General features: G+C 40.2%; 2 long non-coding RNA genes across 2 annotated transcripts; one reads left to right on the top strand and one right to left on the bottom strand.

Moving 5' to 3' along the window:
* Positions 1-8,950: 8,950 nt before the first annotated feature.
* Positions 8,951-11,314, bottom strand: LOC134464641 (uncharacterized). Its single transcript, XR_010037984.1, has 3 exons — positions 11,233-11,314; positions 9,799-10,003; positions 8,951-9,388 (listed from the first exon to the last, which is right to left on the bottom strand). It is a non-coding gene; the product is annotated as an uncharacterized LOC134464641 (long non-coding RNA).
* A 234-nt stretch (positions 11,315-11,548) lies between these two features.
* LOC134464057 (uncharacterized) lies at positions 11,549-13,868 on the top strand. Its single transcript, XR_010037831.1, has 3 exons — positions 11,549-11,645; positions 12,886-13,092; positions 13,474-13,868. It is a non-coding gene; the product is annotated as an uncharacterized LOC134464057 (long non-coding RNA).
* The last annotated feature ends 2,948 nt before the right edge of the window (positions 13,869-16,816 follow it).

Genomic DNA, 16,816 nt, shown 5'->3' with positions numbered 1-16,816 from the left:
GATGTAATCTAGTCACACACACACACACACACACACACACACACACACACACACACACACACACACACACACACACACACACACACACACACACACACACACACACACACACACTCCTCGCACAGTCAGGTGGTGAAGTAGTCTAGTCTGCTGAAGAGAACTCTTCTGCTTGTTACACACACACACACACACACACACACACACACACACACACACACACTAGCACACACACACACACACACACACACACACACACACACACACACACACACAGACACACACACACACACACACACACACACACACACACACACACACACACACACACACACACACACTCCTCGCACAGTCAGGATGTACTGTAGTCTAGTCTGCTGAAGAGAACTCTTCTGCAGACACACACACACACACACACACACACACACACACACACACACACACACACACACACACACACACACACACACACACACACACACACACACACACACACACACACACACACACACACACACACACAGTCACATCTTTGTTCAAAGGGAGTCGTGAATGCTTTCTTCAAAGAAAACACAACAATGCTCGACAAAATCTTTGCCTGTCACAACAAAAAACAACAAAAACATTTGCACATGAAGCTGAAATTGCAGTGAATATGCATTCCTCCTCACACAGTCAGGTCTGCCGACAAAAGGGGGGACAAAGAGGTATATTGTCCCAAGGAGATAGGGGGCCCAAAATTGGGTCCCCATTACACTGCATATGTATTGTGTAGGAGGTAGGGCTGCACGATATATCGAAAATGTATCGATATCGCGATATCACGGCTTGCGATAGACATATCGCAAAAGTTGTGCACCTATCGCAAATAGTTTTTAATTTTTAATAACAGGAAATTTGGTGAGAAGGTTAGAAAATGCATTAAAAATGTTGACATTTTAATTTGATGCTGTATATTAGCCATGTTTTTCCCTAATAAAAAATAATGTTGGCAATAAAACTTTGCTCTCAGTTGTTTTATACAAGATAAAGTGTAGAATGGCAAGTAGAGAGGGGAAAATATATGTATATATTAAATACCGCGAGTAATATCGATAACGCAGTATACAGTCATGTTATCGTGTATCGCATATTTTTCTAATATCGTGCAGCCCTAGTAGGGGGGCCCTTTCAGATGACTTTGTCCTGGGCCCAGTAAAAGCTGTTGGCGGCCCTGCCTCCAGTCCCCGCACAGTCAGGTGGTGATGTAATCTAGTCTGCTGAAGATAACTCTTCTGCTTGTTACACACACACACACACACACACACACACACACACACACACACACACACACACACACACACAGACACAGACACAGACACAGACACACACACACACACATACACACACACACACACACACACACACACACACACACACACACACACACACACACACACACACACACACAGACAGACACACACACACAGACACACACACATACACAACCACACAAATACAAACACACACATGCACACACACACATACACACACACACACACAAACACACACACACACACACACACACACACACACACACACACACACTCCTCGCACGGTCAGGATGTACTGTAGTCTAGTCTGCTGAAGAGAACTCTTCTGCACACACACACACACACACACACACACACACACACACACACACACACACACACACACACACACACACACACACACACACACACACACACACACACACTCCTCGCACAGTCAGGTGGTGAAGTAGTCTAGTCTGCTGAAGAGAACTCTTCTGCTCGTTGCTACAGTATTGTTCACTATTGAGATGAAAACATCTTTGTTCAAAGGGAGTCGTGAACGCTTTCTTCAAAGAAAACACAACAATGCTCGACAACATCTTTGCCTGTCACATGCAGAACAATAGAATCTTCAGTCATACGAGCGCACCCACGCACATTTGCTTACACACAAACACACACGCACACACACACACACGCATGCACGCATTCACACACACAAGCATGCACACACACACGCCCACACATTCACAGTCTTGTCAAGTCTTGCCAATACGTTCTCTTAACACAGGGCTTCTCTGACTAACAGTGGGAGTAGCATGTGAATATCTCACTCTCTCAGACACAGAGACAGACAGACAGACAGACAGACAGACAGACAGAGCAAAAGAGAAAGAGAGGGAGGACCATAGAATAGCAAAAAGCTGTAATACTTTTTAGACCTACCGGTAATCTCTCTTTTGGATACTGTGCTGCAGTACAGCAAGTATGTTATCTAATTCTAATAAAGACAATGCCTGCTCTGAGAAACACCATCTGGGATTGGGTCTATTTCAGGCCTACAATATCTGCCTACAGCAGGACCACATTTTCTAGCTTGTTCAAAATGTCTCTCTTTTTAAAAAAAATATGGAGGTGAAATGCAAAATGTCTTTTCCATTTATTTTTCTTCATTTGTCATGTCAATTTCATGTCTTTCTGTGGTACCATGTTCATCAGTTGCCTTTATCAATAAGTACTGTACTTACTTAACACATGGTTTCTCACATGCAGTTATAGTATGCATTGGATCTCTAAAGAATGTAACCAAGCGAAATGTAAGTAAATGCCACCATAGTGCTCCAACAGAGAAGAAAAATCCTTGGCCTGAGGAAGAAGACTTGTCACAAGTTGGCGAATGAAAATTTCACAAGAAAGACTCATAACAAAGACAAAAAAGTCTTCTAAGATAGACTCCAAAGAAAGACTCATAACAAAGGTAAAAAAAATAAAATAAAATAAAAAGTCTTCTAAGTAGACTCCTAAGAAAGACTCAGCTCAGAGAATTCTCTAAAATCGGATCAGTCCTGCCACTGCTGCCTCCTGCTGTGTTTTGCTCCTTTCCACCTTAAATTTTCTTTTCCTATTCTTTTCATTTATTTCTTTCTTTTTTCCCTCGGGATCAATAAATGATACTCTACTCTTCTCTACTTCTTTCTTTCTTTCTTTCTGTCTTTCTTTCTGTCTTTCTTTCTTTCTTTCTTTTTCTTTCTTTTGCTCTTTCTTTCTCTCTGTCTCTCTGTCTCTCTCTCTCTCTCTCTCTCTCTCTCTCTCTCTCTCTCTCTCTGTATTGTTCACAATGCTGTCCAAGTCTTTCTTTGGTGCTTTTAAGTACCTGCTAAGTAGCTATCTCCTGCTGAGTTCTGCTCCACAACTCAACTTTCCACCATGCCACCCCTTCCCTACCTCAACACTTTTTTTGTCTTTCTTCTTGTCTTCCTTTCTTTTTGCCTCACTTGACCCACTAAATATCTACATCTGCATATCTATAAATACAGCATCCATCCTGCTTTGCCTCAGCTCTTTCTTTCCCCCCTCTCCCTTCCATTCCATTCTTCTCAGACAATTTTTTTTTACACACTCCTTGTAGTCTTTAATGTTTTTTTATGACTATTTCTACCTCTCTCCTCTTCAAAGCGTTCAAAAAAAGGTCAGAGGTTTCAAGATTTATTTTTACCACTACGCTAACGCTGCTGGATGATTTTCATTAAAACGCCCCAATGCCTGATAGGCTACATACAGGCATACTTTATTTCGTCATTTGTCATTTTTTATTCATTTAATAAACAGAGATTGTGTTTGACATTTCTCCCAGACAGTCCCTTGAGACATAGGACTTTGTTTTCGTGTAATTAAAAATAGAGAGCAGCATTGTTCCAAATAGCCCTCGGTCTCATTATCCAATGGCATTATTTCAATTCTCTTCTCTGTGTCTAGGCTGGTACTAATTTTGTAATAAACCGTTTCTTTGGCTTCTTTACGCTGATGGGTTTTGGAACGAAGCTCATTAAGCACAGCCTAATGATTAAAGCATATTCTATTTCTCTCTCTCTCTCTCTCTCTCTCTCTCTCTCTCTCTCTCTCTCTCTCTCTCTTTCTTTCTTTATCTTTCTCTTTCTCTCCGTCTCTCTCTCTCTCTCTCTCAGACCCGCACACACACACGCACACGCACACACACACACACACACACACACACACACACACACACACACACACACACACACACACACACACACACACAGATGGGGCAGCAGCAGCAGCAGCAAGAGATGGGTGTAAGTCACCTCGCTCGTGTGTGTTTTGTGTGTGTGTGTGTGTGGGGGGGGGGTGTCCTCATTGCCGACAGAACTGAAAGGCAACAGGGGACTTGTTGAAACTGGATGGATGGATGGATGGATGGATGGATGGATGGATGGATGGATGGATGGATGGATGGATGGATGGATGGATGATATTCGGATGTTTGGGTAGATGGATTGAGGAAGCGAGGGAGGACTGATTCATATATAAATGAAATAATAGCTGGTGTCAAATGTTTTAAGTGTTGGTCTTCGGATTGCTGTGTCGCCGGTTTGATTGAATTCTACATCTTTGAGAAAAATGTCGGGAAATGATCAATTTCTGAAAAGAGAAGCCTTTGAATGAGGCACATTGCGCTTTTAATATCACTTCAATGTCATTCAGGAATACAACAGTAGGTTGAGTGAGATGCATAATGTTGTTTGGCTAAGAGTATTGTAAAATTGTAGAGAACTGATAGTTGCTTTGAATAAAAGCTTCTACTAAGTGTATTCTGTTTTACAGATGTACTGAAAAGACGCAGAGACAAAACAGTCCTGTCCTGTGAAGTATAAACAGAACACTCATGTACAATATGTCCGGTATACTGTATGGTGAAGAATTCCTATGGCCTTGAATGTTTAGGCCTTACAGGTAGATCATTGCATTGTCTGTGTCTATGAAAGGACAGGAAAATAGGGAAAGGAAAGAGAGGAAAGAAAATATATTTCTTTTGTGCAGGTAAAGGTGGAAGTGTTTCTATAAGATGGCAAATACTGCAAAATGGCAAATAGGCTACTGACCAGTGCTCTATTTCTTGTTTTTCTTTACAGAGACGACATTATGCTGGCTATATCTTTTCTTTCCGGATTTACAATAGCTTTTTTGTCTATTCCTACTATAGGACCCTTTTCATTAATTGAAAAGACGCAGAGACAAACAGCCTTTCTCCTTTGAAGTATAAAGAAAACATTCATGCACAATATGTCCGGTATATGGCATTGAATGCATAGGCCCTACATAATGTAGGCCATTGCACACCGGCATTTATTGTCAGTATCTATGAAAGGGCAGAAAGAGAGGGAAAGGAAAGAGAAGAAAGAAAATATATTTCTTTTTTGCAGGCGAAGGTGGAAGTGGTTCTATAATATGGCAAGAAATACTGCCAAGAACTGACCAGTGCTCTATTTCTTCTTTCTCACTACCTAGATGACGTTATACCAGCTATATCTTTTCTTTCAGAATTTGCAATAGCTATTTGCTATTGCTACTATAGGACCCTTGTCATTAGGTTTCACTCTTTCTTGCTCTCACTCTTGTCACATGTTCACTTTGTCCTTCACATGTTTTCCACTGTCACTCTGCCATGTGACATCTCACTGTTTCTTTTCTCTCTTTGTCTATTCCTACTTTTCTTTTCCCTCCTGTTTTGGTACTTTATTTTTCCATCTTTATTCAATGAGCTTCTTCTGGGTAGTCGCAATAGGTCGCACCCATCACATGCTTTACAATTCATATTCACTACAGTTGGATATTGCCAAGAAGCCGGAGCACAGTCCAACTGAATCCTATATATGATTGACCCCTGGTCTTATGGACGCACAGCAAATGCTCCCAGGGCGACTTTGGTGCACAGTTAGCAAAAATAAAAAACAGGGTATTGCCAAAAAGCAGAGGCACAGTCCAACTGAATCCTGTATATGATTGACCCCTGGTCTTACGGACACACAAAAAATGAAGAGCTCTTTTCCAAAATGAGATATATCCATTTTATAGAATGTTGGGAAATTGACATTTTTGTTTTGGGAATTCCATTGAATTGTATTGCAAAATGCATTTTTATAGAGGTTTAAAAGTATGTTCTCAAAACATTTCAATGGCAAGAATTCACACATAGATGATAGTACTTCTTAACAGTCAATTCCAATATTAAAATGCAAAAAGTCAAAAATGGTAGATATAGCGTTTTGGAAAAGAGCTCTTCTTATGCTCCCAGGGCGGCTTTTAGTGCACAGTTAGCAAAGTAAGATTCAGAGGATTATAGTACTGCCTATTTCCTGACAGAAATGTCCAACTGACTCACAGCCCACTAATGGAAGTTTTGCTTTGAGTATTTTGAGCGTATGGTGTCAGCTGAGACCCAAACCACAACACAAAAACACAGTTACAGGTACCTACGTTAGCTACTTTGACTGTATCTGGCACTGAGGGACGCTGACAACTTAGGCTGGGCCAGGGGACAAAGTCATCTGAAAGGGCCCCCTCACCCAATACATGCAATGTAATGAGGACCCAGTTTTGGGCCCCATCTCTCCATGGGATTGGGACAATGTCTCCCCTTGTCGGCTTCCCTGCTGGCACCCTCAGAAGGAATGCCCCAGGTAGTGGGAGTAATACAGACACTTAAACGCAGCATAGCCCGGATTCTTATTTTAATGGGAATAGCATGTCCATTCGGGCTTTGGATTTCGCCTATAAATACAATGTTCACGCCACACAGCAGTGGATTAAGCAGCATGTAAATTCCTTATTTATCGTCCCCTTGCTTCACAACTCACTCAGGGCTGTTATGCTCGCTCACACTGCTGTGGGGGGAACGATTAAGTCTAATTTAAGCGTATTCGCGAGAACTTAAAGCCTCTTTACCTCCGAGTGTAAGTCATTTTGCTAATCTGGTGCCACCATATGTGTGCTGCTATGAGAGAGAGAGAGAGAGACAGAGAGACAGAGAGAGAGAGACGGTGGCCATTTTCCATATCAGCAGCTGAAATCCCCATACATTTAGATAAGCGCTGAGAGTATAGTGGCTGGTGGAAGATGTGCATTATGGAGGTGAAAGAATGGGAGAAATACTGGTAACACTTTACAATAAGGGTACATGAATACTATTGGAATTATGTTGGAAGTAATGTATGATTTATAGTTAATTAACACATGACCTATGTATGCATTGATGGTTAGTATACTAGTAATGAGAATGGAGTCCTGCTTGGAATCATAATGACCCACTATTAACTAATTGTGCAAATCAAAGGTGAATTCATGGTGTGAGTTCCAAGTGTTAATATACCATGTATTAACACTGCTGATAACACTGTTGTTAATATATCATGTGTCCAACTGTTAATATATTGTGTATTAACACTGCTGTAACAATGCCAGATCGTGGGGAGACTGGGGTAAGATGAGCCACTTTTTACATTTTTCGTCACAGCTAAGCGATGAAGGCGTATTCGGTTAACATTTTCACATCATACCAAATTTCAAAGTGTCCTGATACTATTAGAGCAAAAACTAATTGATAAACTGTCATGGTTAAAATGATATTGCCTTTTAAAAATATTTTTCCGGTGGCTCATCTTACCCCTTGTTATGGGGTATGGTGAGCCACTGCTTGGGGTAAATTGAGTCCAGGCAAAAATCTCAGCTAAACAAGTTTTATTTATTATAACAAATGTAACTAATGAATCTATGAAATAAAACAACTAAAGAACAGAACTATGCCAAAAAATACATATTGTGGGCCCTTACAGCTTTGTTTGAATACAATGGCGAACAATGCAGAGTGAAATGTAGAAAAAAAGTTAATATTATTGTTTGAATTGGCTGAAACATGCATAAAGTCATTAATCTCAACTCACCTGGGTATGATATGAAAGAAATTATCTGATTATGCTGAAATATCATAACATGTTTTTCAACCATTATGCATCCCATTAGGATAAGCGGCTCATCTTACCCCATCTCAAAAGGCTCACCTTACCCCATGCCAAAATTATGTAAATAAATGCTCATAAAATTATCATACAAGTGCAAAAAGACTGAAAATATCACTCATATAGTAGCTTATTACGTAACATTTCATACATGATGAGACCAGAAATTGTTCTATTTTTGTTTTCTCTAAATCATCCATGTTTTGATTATACATTGAATTCACTTAAAGAGCAAAAAAACACATTTTCACATATATCTCTTGCCAAATTTGGTACATGCTTCACTTTTTCACAGGTGTTAGAAAAGGATTTCCACCACCTTAGAATGTGGTGACATGTTAAAATGTATTCACCTTTTTCGAGAACCCCGTGGCTCACCTTACCCCACTCTGGCCAGAGATCATTTCCCACTTCACATTCTTGTGACCAGCCGCAGTCATTTGTAATATTAATATACAAGCTATATCATATTATGTCCCATGTGTCAAGGTCTGCTTGTTGAAAGGGGAGGGGGGGGGTGTATTATTGGGTAGGCCTTCGTCTAAGATGATCTTGTAACCAGCACCACACAAGTAATATTTTTCTGTATGAGGTCATATCTAAAGTAATGATTAATTAATGTATTATTTAACAACATATTTGGAGTCATAATAGAAGTCATGATGACTATGGCATTAGTTAATGTATAAAGAAGAGATATTCCAAGTGTGTTAATATATACTCACAAAAGATTTTACGCTTAACTACTGAATCTTTGCCCCTTATTCTGCGGTCATGACATGATAATGAGTACTATAGCATTAGCTAATGCATGAAGAAGTGATATTCAGAATATGTTACTATGTACTCAGAGAAGAACTTCTGATTAACTAACATTATCAATAAAAACACCAGTTTGTGTACAAATTTTAATAAGCAAAAATGTTAAACAAGGGATCACACAATAACATACCACAGGCTTACATACATTTATCCAGAGAGAGAGAGAGAGAGAGAGAGAGAGAGAGAAAGCGACAGACAGACAGACCAACGCACGCACGCACGCACGCACGCACGCACGCACGCACGCACGCACGCACGCACGCACGCACGCACGCACGCACGCACGCACGCACGCACGCACGCACGCACGCACGCACGCACACACACACACACACACACACACACACACACACACACACACACACAGCCATTCTCCTGAAAATGTCCAAAAGATGAATCCATGGTTTACAGATGCAGAGCAAGATGCATTGTCCTATATGAAACTCGGAAAGTCCAAGTTGCATGGTCCACAGAGAAAGCTGGGGTTGACATACTGGGAGGCGCGCAAGGTGTTTGGATCCGCAAACTACTGACAGTGGTTCACTGTGAAGTGCCTGTAGCCTGTCGCAGTCAATGCACTCCTGTAAGTGCCCCATTGGTCACTGATGACGGTGGTTCCCGGACGCACTTGTTTAACCACACCAGCCACAAGACAGGATGTTTCTGGCGGTCACCTACTCCTAATATTCTTAATACCCACTTTTTCCGTCGCCATGTTGCACCGGCCCTTCTGTGGTGATACTGTAAATACACAAGAGAGTAAAGTAAGTGAGTAAGTAAGTACATTTTACTTAAAAAGCAAATAAAACAGTACAAAACTGACCAAAATGATGAACAGATATTAAAAGGAGAAGGGAACAATGTCAGATAAAATCCATGCAGCTTGACTGCAAGTTTTTTTTAAAATATGCAGCACCATGGGTGACATCAAAGCTTAAGGTGGTCCAACAACATGTTGCTGTACTGCTTCACAGTGGTACCTCTCCAGCCCCCCAGGGGAGGTTGAGATGGCTGCGGTGCTTAGTTGCCTTTAGGGGGAATTCGTCTACTTAATTTTTTAAATACTAAGTGGGGCGTTTGCAGGCTTATGATGAGGTCAAGTAGGTGTTGGGAGGCTCATGATGAAGAGAAGGGGGCGTTGGGAGGCTCACCTTGCTATTATTACAACAACTTTCATCAATAGCTGCAAACTCTCAACGATCTCCAACCATTTGACCATGGCGTCTCATGTGGGCCTTTATTGCATGATTGCAAATCCATCCGACTGTTCCAGCCATCTTTGACCATGTCCTGGAACTCTTCGCAACTCCATCCTGCATCATGTCACTCTGCCTAAAGCACAAAACCTGAAAGAAACTGACCAAAGGCAGAATATAAAAAAATAATTAAACATATGGTCAGTAGACAACACAGCACTGTAGTCTAAAATTCCCTCGTAAAGACAGTATAACCCCATTCACATTAAACTATTACTGGCAAATTCTGCCAATATCATTTCTAAAGAAAAAGTGTATGGAGTTTAGGACACTACATCTACATCTTGTGAAATGGCCGCCATACTGAATTTTCTTGTGCCCAGTGATTTTTTTCCCCTGAAGTGTGACCCTTAGAGAGTATTTCAGCTAAATTACATGTCTTTATACCAAAGTAAGTGGCTTTTACAGTAACCATTAGTAGCAGAGACGGCCATCTTGAAAAATGGGTGCCATATTGACTTTAAGTGAGGCCAGCATTTTTTTTTCTAAAAAGTGAACCGTAGAGAATATTTCAGCCATTTACATTTTTAACCAAAGTAAAGGGTTTTATAACCCTTTAATAGCAGTGGCAGATATCTTGAAAAATGCCGGCTATATTACAATTTTGTGTGGCCAGCTTTTTTATTCAAAAAGGGACCCTTAGAGTGATTTGCCAAATTCCATGCTTTTATACCAAAGTGTACGATTATGTCACTACGCTGCTCTAGTAGATCTAGCAGAAATTCACTCCTCTCAACTCCACTCCACAGGCACACATAGAAGTCACAAGTCCATTGGAGAGGAGTTATGTCAGTTCCATTCCACTGGCTGGTAGTGTTCTTATTTGCTACTGGTTTGTCAAATTATGCTACCAAAAGTGACCACTAGGGGCTTAAATACAGTATTGCATTTCAATGGTAAGGCATGGCAAGACACCTCTTCAAACATGTTATTTTATTTTTTATTTTTTGCTGGGATGTGCACTACAGGTTGAGATAATGGAACGACATAGATTTCATTTCTACAGGCTAGCAATTTCTATTGGCCTCACTAGGCTAAAAACAGAGATCTGGAAACACCACAGCAGCATATTGTCTTTCTTGTAGGCCTATTATACTGAATCATTTTTGTGAAATTGATAAACGAACACATAAACCTACAAAACATGTATCATAGCTGTTAAATGAAGAACCATGAATTACTGTAGCTGAGTTGCACCAAGTGTTTGCTCAGCCATTATCCAAACTACTTGGTTTTAATTGGAATTTTTAAGCTACTAAAATTTATATATGAACTACCCGCATGAAATACACTACATATAAGACGAATTGTGCAAAATAAAGTACTTACATGTGTTGTTTGAACAAGCACGTTGTAGGAGTGACAAAGAGAGCTGTCTGCATCGTTGTAGCATGGCCAAAATGGCTACAACAACGCCTTCTCACTTTCCTGTTCAACTCACAATACAAGTCACGAATAGCTTTTTAATTACATTAGTTCTACCACAATTGTAAATAGTGCACATTGCATGAAAGGAAAATCGAAATGCATAATTTAGATTTTCATTATATGCAATAGTCAGCAGCATTTACGGTTGTGGTAAAACTAATGTAATCGCCAAGCTATTCGTGACTTTTATTTTGACAAAAGATTTGAACAGGAAGTTACGAGCGGAAGTGTTATTGTAGCCATTTCGACCGTGCCACAACGATGCCGACAGCTCTCTTTGCCACCCCTACAACGTGCTTGTTCAAGCAGCTCCTGTGAGTACTTTATTTTGAATAATTCATCTCATTTGTAGTGTATTTCATGCTGGTAGTTCATATATTAATTTTAGTAACTTCAACATTCCAATTAAAACGAAGTAGTTTGGATAATGACTGAGCAATCACTTGGTGCAACTCAGCTACAGTAATTCATGGTTCTTCATTTAAGCTTAGAAACTTTGATACATGTTTTGTAGGCCTATGTGTTTGTCTATCATTTTCACAAAAACATATTAAGTAAAATACAAGAAAGACAATATGCTTCTGTTGCGTTTCTGGATCTCTGTTTTTAGCCTAGTGAGACCAAGACAGATTGCAAGCCTGTAGAAATGAAATCTATGGTGTTGTTCCATTAGGCCTAGCAGCCTGTCGTGCACATCCCAGTCAAGAAAACTTGTTTGAAGAGGTGGCTTGCCATGCCTTACCACTGAATTGCAATATAATATACTGTATTTAAGCCCCCCAGTGGTCACTTTTGGAAGCGTAATAATTTGACAAACCAGTAGCAAATAAGATTACCAGCCAGTAGAGTAGAACTGGCAGAACTCCTCTCCAATGGACTTATGACTTCTGTGTGTGCCTGTGGAGGGGAGTTGAAAGGGGTGAATTTCTGTTAGATGTACTAGAGCAGCTTAGTGACATAGTCATACACGTTGGTATAAATGCATGGAATTTGTCAAATATACTTTCTGAGGGTCACTTTCTTTAATAAAAAAGCGGGCCACACAACATTGTAATATAGGCAGCATTTTCCAAGATGGCTGCCACTGCTATTGAATGGTTAGTATAAAACCATTTACTTTGGTTAAAAAATGCAATATGACTGAAATACTATCTGAGGGTCACTTTTTAGGAAAAAAAAAATGTTGGCCACACTTAAAGTCAGTATGGCGCCCATTTTTCAGATGGCCGTCTCTGCTACTAATAGTTACTGTAAAAGCCACTTACTTTGGTGTAAAGACATGGAATTTAGCTGAAATATTCTCTAAGGGTCACACTTCAGGAAAAAAAAAACACTGACCACAAGATAATTCAATGTGGCGGCCATTTCTCAAGATGTAGATGTAGTGTCCTAAACTACATAAACTTTTTCTTTAGAAATGATATTGCCAGAAATTGCCTCTAATAGTTTAATATGAAGGGGTTATACTGTCTTTACAAGGGAATTTTAGACTACAGTGCTGTGTTGTCTACTGACTATATGTTTAATTATTTTTTCTATTCTGCCTTTGGTCAGTTTCTTTCAGGTTTTGTGCTTAGAAAGAGTGACATGATGCAGGATGGAGTTGCGAGGAGTTCCCGGACACGGTCAGAGATGGCTGGAACAGTCGGATGGATTTGCAATCATGCAATAAATGCCCACATAAGACGCCATGGTCAAATGGTTGGAGATCGTTGAGAGTTTGCAGCTATTGATGAAAGTTGTTTCCTTAATAAAAGCAAGGTGAGCCTCCCAAAACCCCCTTGACCTCATCATAAGCCTGCCAACGTCCCCGTTAGTATTGAAAAAATAAAGTAGACTAATGCCCCCTAAAGGCAACTAAGCACCGCAGCCATCTCAACCTCCCCTGGGGGGCTGGAGAGGTACCACTGTGAAGCAGTACAGCAACATGTTGTTGGACCACCTTAAGCTTTGATGATGTCACCCATGGTGCTGCATATTTAAAAAAAAACTTGCAGGCCAAGCTGCATGGATTTTATCTGACATTGTTCCCTTCTCCTTTTAATATCTGTATCACTTTGGTCAGTTTTGTACTGTTTTATTTGCTTTTTAAGTAAAATGTACTTACTTACTCACTTACTTTACTCTCTTGTGTATTTACAGTATCACCACAGAAGGGCCGGTGCAACATGGCGACGGAAAAAGTGGGTATTAAGAATATTAGGAGTAGGTGACCGCCAGAAACATCCTGTCTTGTGGCTGGTGTGGTTAAACAAGTGCGTCCGGGAACCACCGTCATCAGTGACCAATGGGGCACTTACAGGAGTGCATTGACTGCGACAGGCTACAGGCACTTCACAGTGAACCACTGTCAGTAGTTTGCGGATCCAAACACCTTGCGCGCCTCCCAGTATGTCAACCCCAGCTTTCTCTGTGGACCATGCAACTTGGACTTTCCGAGTTTCATATAGGACAATGCATCTTGCTCTGCATCTGTAAACCATGGATTCATCTTTTGGACATTTTCAGGAGAATGGCTGTGTGTGTGTGTGCGTGTGTGTGTGTGTGTGTGTGTGTGTGTGCGCGTTGGTCGGTCGGTCGGTCGGTCGGTCGGTCGGTCGGTCTGTCTGTCTGTCGCTTTCTCTCTCTCTCTCTCTCTCTCTCTCTCTCTGGATAAATGTATGTAAGCCTGTGGTATGTTATTGTGTGATCCCTTGTTTAACATTTTTGCTTATTAAAATTTGTACACAAACTGGTGTTTTTATTGATAATGTTAGTTAATCAGAAGTTCTTCTCTGAGTACATAGTAACATATTCTGAATATCACTTCTTCATGCATTAGCTAATGCTATAGTACTCATTATCATGTCATGACCGCAGAATAAGGGGCAAAGATTCAGTAGTTAAGCGTAAAATCTTTTGTGAGTATATATTAACACACTTGGAATATCTCTTCTTTATACATTAACTAATGCCATAGTCATCATGACTTCTATTATGACTCCAAATATGTTGTTAAATAATACATTAATTAATCATTACTTTAGATATGACCTCATACAGAAAAATATTACTTGTGTGGTGCTGGTTACAAGATCATCTTAGACGAAGGCCTACCCAATAATACCCCCCCCCCCCCCTTCCCCTTTCAGCAAGCAGACCTTGACACATGGGACATAATATGATATAGCTTGTATATTAATATTACAAATGACTGCGGCTGGTCACAAGAATGTGAAGTGGGAAATGATCTCTGGCCAGAGTGGGGTAAGGTGAGCCACGGGGTAAGGTGAGCCACCCCCTTTTTCTCGAAAAAGGTGAATACATTTTAACATGTCACCACATTCTAAGGTGGTGGAAATCCTTTTCTAACACCTGTGAAAAAGTGAAGCATGTACCAAATTTGGCAAGAGATATATGTGAACATGAGTGTTTTCGCTCTTTAAGTGAATTCAATGTATAATCAAAACATGGATGATTTAGAGAAAACAAAAATAGAACAATTTCTGGTCTCATCATGTATGAAATGTTACGTAATAAGCTACTATATGAGTGATATTTTCAGTCTTTTTGCACTTGTATGATAATTTTATGAGCATTTATTTACATAATTTTGGCATGGGGTAAGGTGAGCCTTTTGAGATGGGGTAAGATGAGCCGCTTATCCTAATGGGATGCATAATGGTTGAAAAACATGTTATGATATTTCAGCATAATCAGATAATTTCTTTCATATCATACCCAGGTGAGTTGAGATTAATGACTTTATGCATGTTTCAGCCAATTCAAACAATAATATTAACTTTTTTTCTACATTTCACTCTGCATTGTTCGCCATTGTATTCAAACAAAGCTGTAAGGGCCCACAATATGTATTTTTTGGCATAGTTCTGTTGCTTTAGTTGTTTTATTTCATAGATTCATTAGTTACATTTGTTATAATAAATAAAACTTGTTTAGCTGAGATTTTTGCCTGGACTCAATTTACCCCAAGCAGTGGCTCACCATACCCCATAACAAGGGGTAAGATGAGCCACCGGAAAAAATATTTTTAAAAGGCAATATCATTTTAACCATGACAGTTTATCAATTAGTTTTTGCTCTAATAGTATCAGGACACTTTGAAATTTGGTATGATGTGAAAATGTTAACCGAATACGCCTTCATCGCTTAGCTGTGACGAAAAATGTAAAAAGTGGCTCATCTTACCCCAGTCTCCCCACGATCTGGCATTGTTACAGCAGTGTTAATACACAATATATTAACAGTTGGACACATGATATATTAACAACAGTGTTATCAGCAGTGTTAATACATGGTATATTAACACTTGGAACTCACACCATGAATTCACCTTTGATTTGCACAATTAGTTAATAGTGGGTCATTATGATTCCAAGCAGGACTCCATTCTCATTACTAGTATACTAACCATCAATGCATACATAGGTCATGTGTTAATTAACTATAAATCATACATTACTTCCAACATAATTCCAATAGTATTCATGTACCCTTATTGTAAAGTGTTACCGAAATACTGAAGGCAGTCATGGGCAGGGCTGGACTAAGATGCGCTGGGGCCCCTAGGCTACAGGTTGCTGTGGGGCCCCCCGGAGGCCAAATTTCATGACAAATGTACATGGACAGTGTCATAATGACGAGCTAGGAATTACATTAAGAATGACATGTCTACCAACTGTGAAGAGCAGTATTAAATAGAAACAAAACTGCACTCAACAAGACAGAAACAATTTTCAACATTGCATTTTGCCACAATTCTGCACGTTTTCACTTTTGGCTAATTGGGGCCTCCATACAGATGGGGGGCCCTAGGCTGCAGCCATATCTAGCCTGTGTGTTAATCCGGCCCTGGTCATGGGTTTACAGAAAAGCGTGAATACAGATAAGCAGGTTTTCAGAAATGTCATGTTGGTTCTGCTGATGTTGTGTTCAAGATAATCATACTTACCATAATATGAGAGAGAGAGAGAGAGAGAGAGAGAGAGAGAGAGAGAGAGAGAGAGAGAGAGAGTGCGAGAAAGAGAGAGAGAGAGAGAGAGAGAGAGAGAGAGAGAGAGAGAGAGAGTGCGAGAAAGAGAGAGAGAGAGAGAGAGAGATGAGAGATTCAGAGAGTGAGAGAGAGAGAGAGAGAGAGAGAGAGAGAGAGAGAGAGATGAGAGATTCAGAGAGAGAGAGAGAGAGTGAGTGAATCATTACTGGATAAAACATAGGCCAAGCGATTGCAAAATAAGTATTTGTGACTGAATCAAAGAATCATTTGAGGATTGGCAGCCTAAAACTGGCCAATCATAGGGCCGATAATGGACTGTGGATTGGTTTGAAGTGGCTGACATTTCAATTAAATACGGAAAGTATATGAGGAAACACTAAAATTCCTTGTTCATCTCAGACTATGGTTAAGTGTGTATGTGTGTGTGTGTGTGTGTGTGTGTGTGTGTGTGTGTGTGTGTGTGTGTGTGTGTGTGTGTGTGTGTGTGTGTGT

Source organism: Engraulis encrasicolus, chromosome 15 (genome assembly GCF_034702125.1).
Source record: "Engraulis encrasicolus isolate BLACKSEA-1 chromosome 15, IST_EnEncr_1.0, whole genome shotgun sequence".
In the NCBI taxonomy this organism is placed as follows: domain Eukaryota; kingdom Metazoa; phylum Chordata; class Actinopteri; order Clupeiformes; family Engraulidae; genus Engraulis; species Engraulis encrasicolus.
This window is presented reverse-complemented; position numbering and strand designations above follow the sequence as displayed.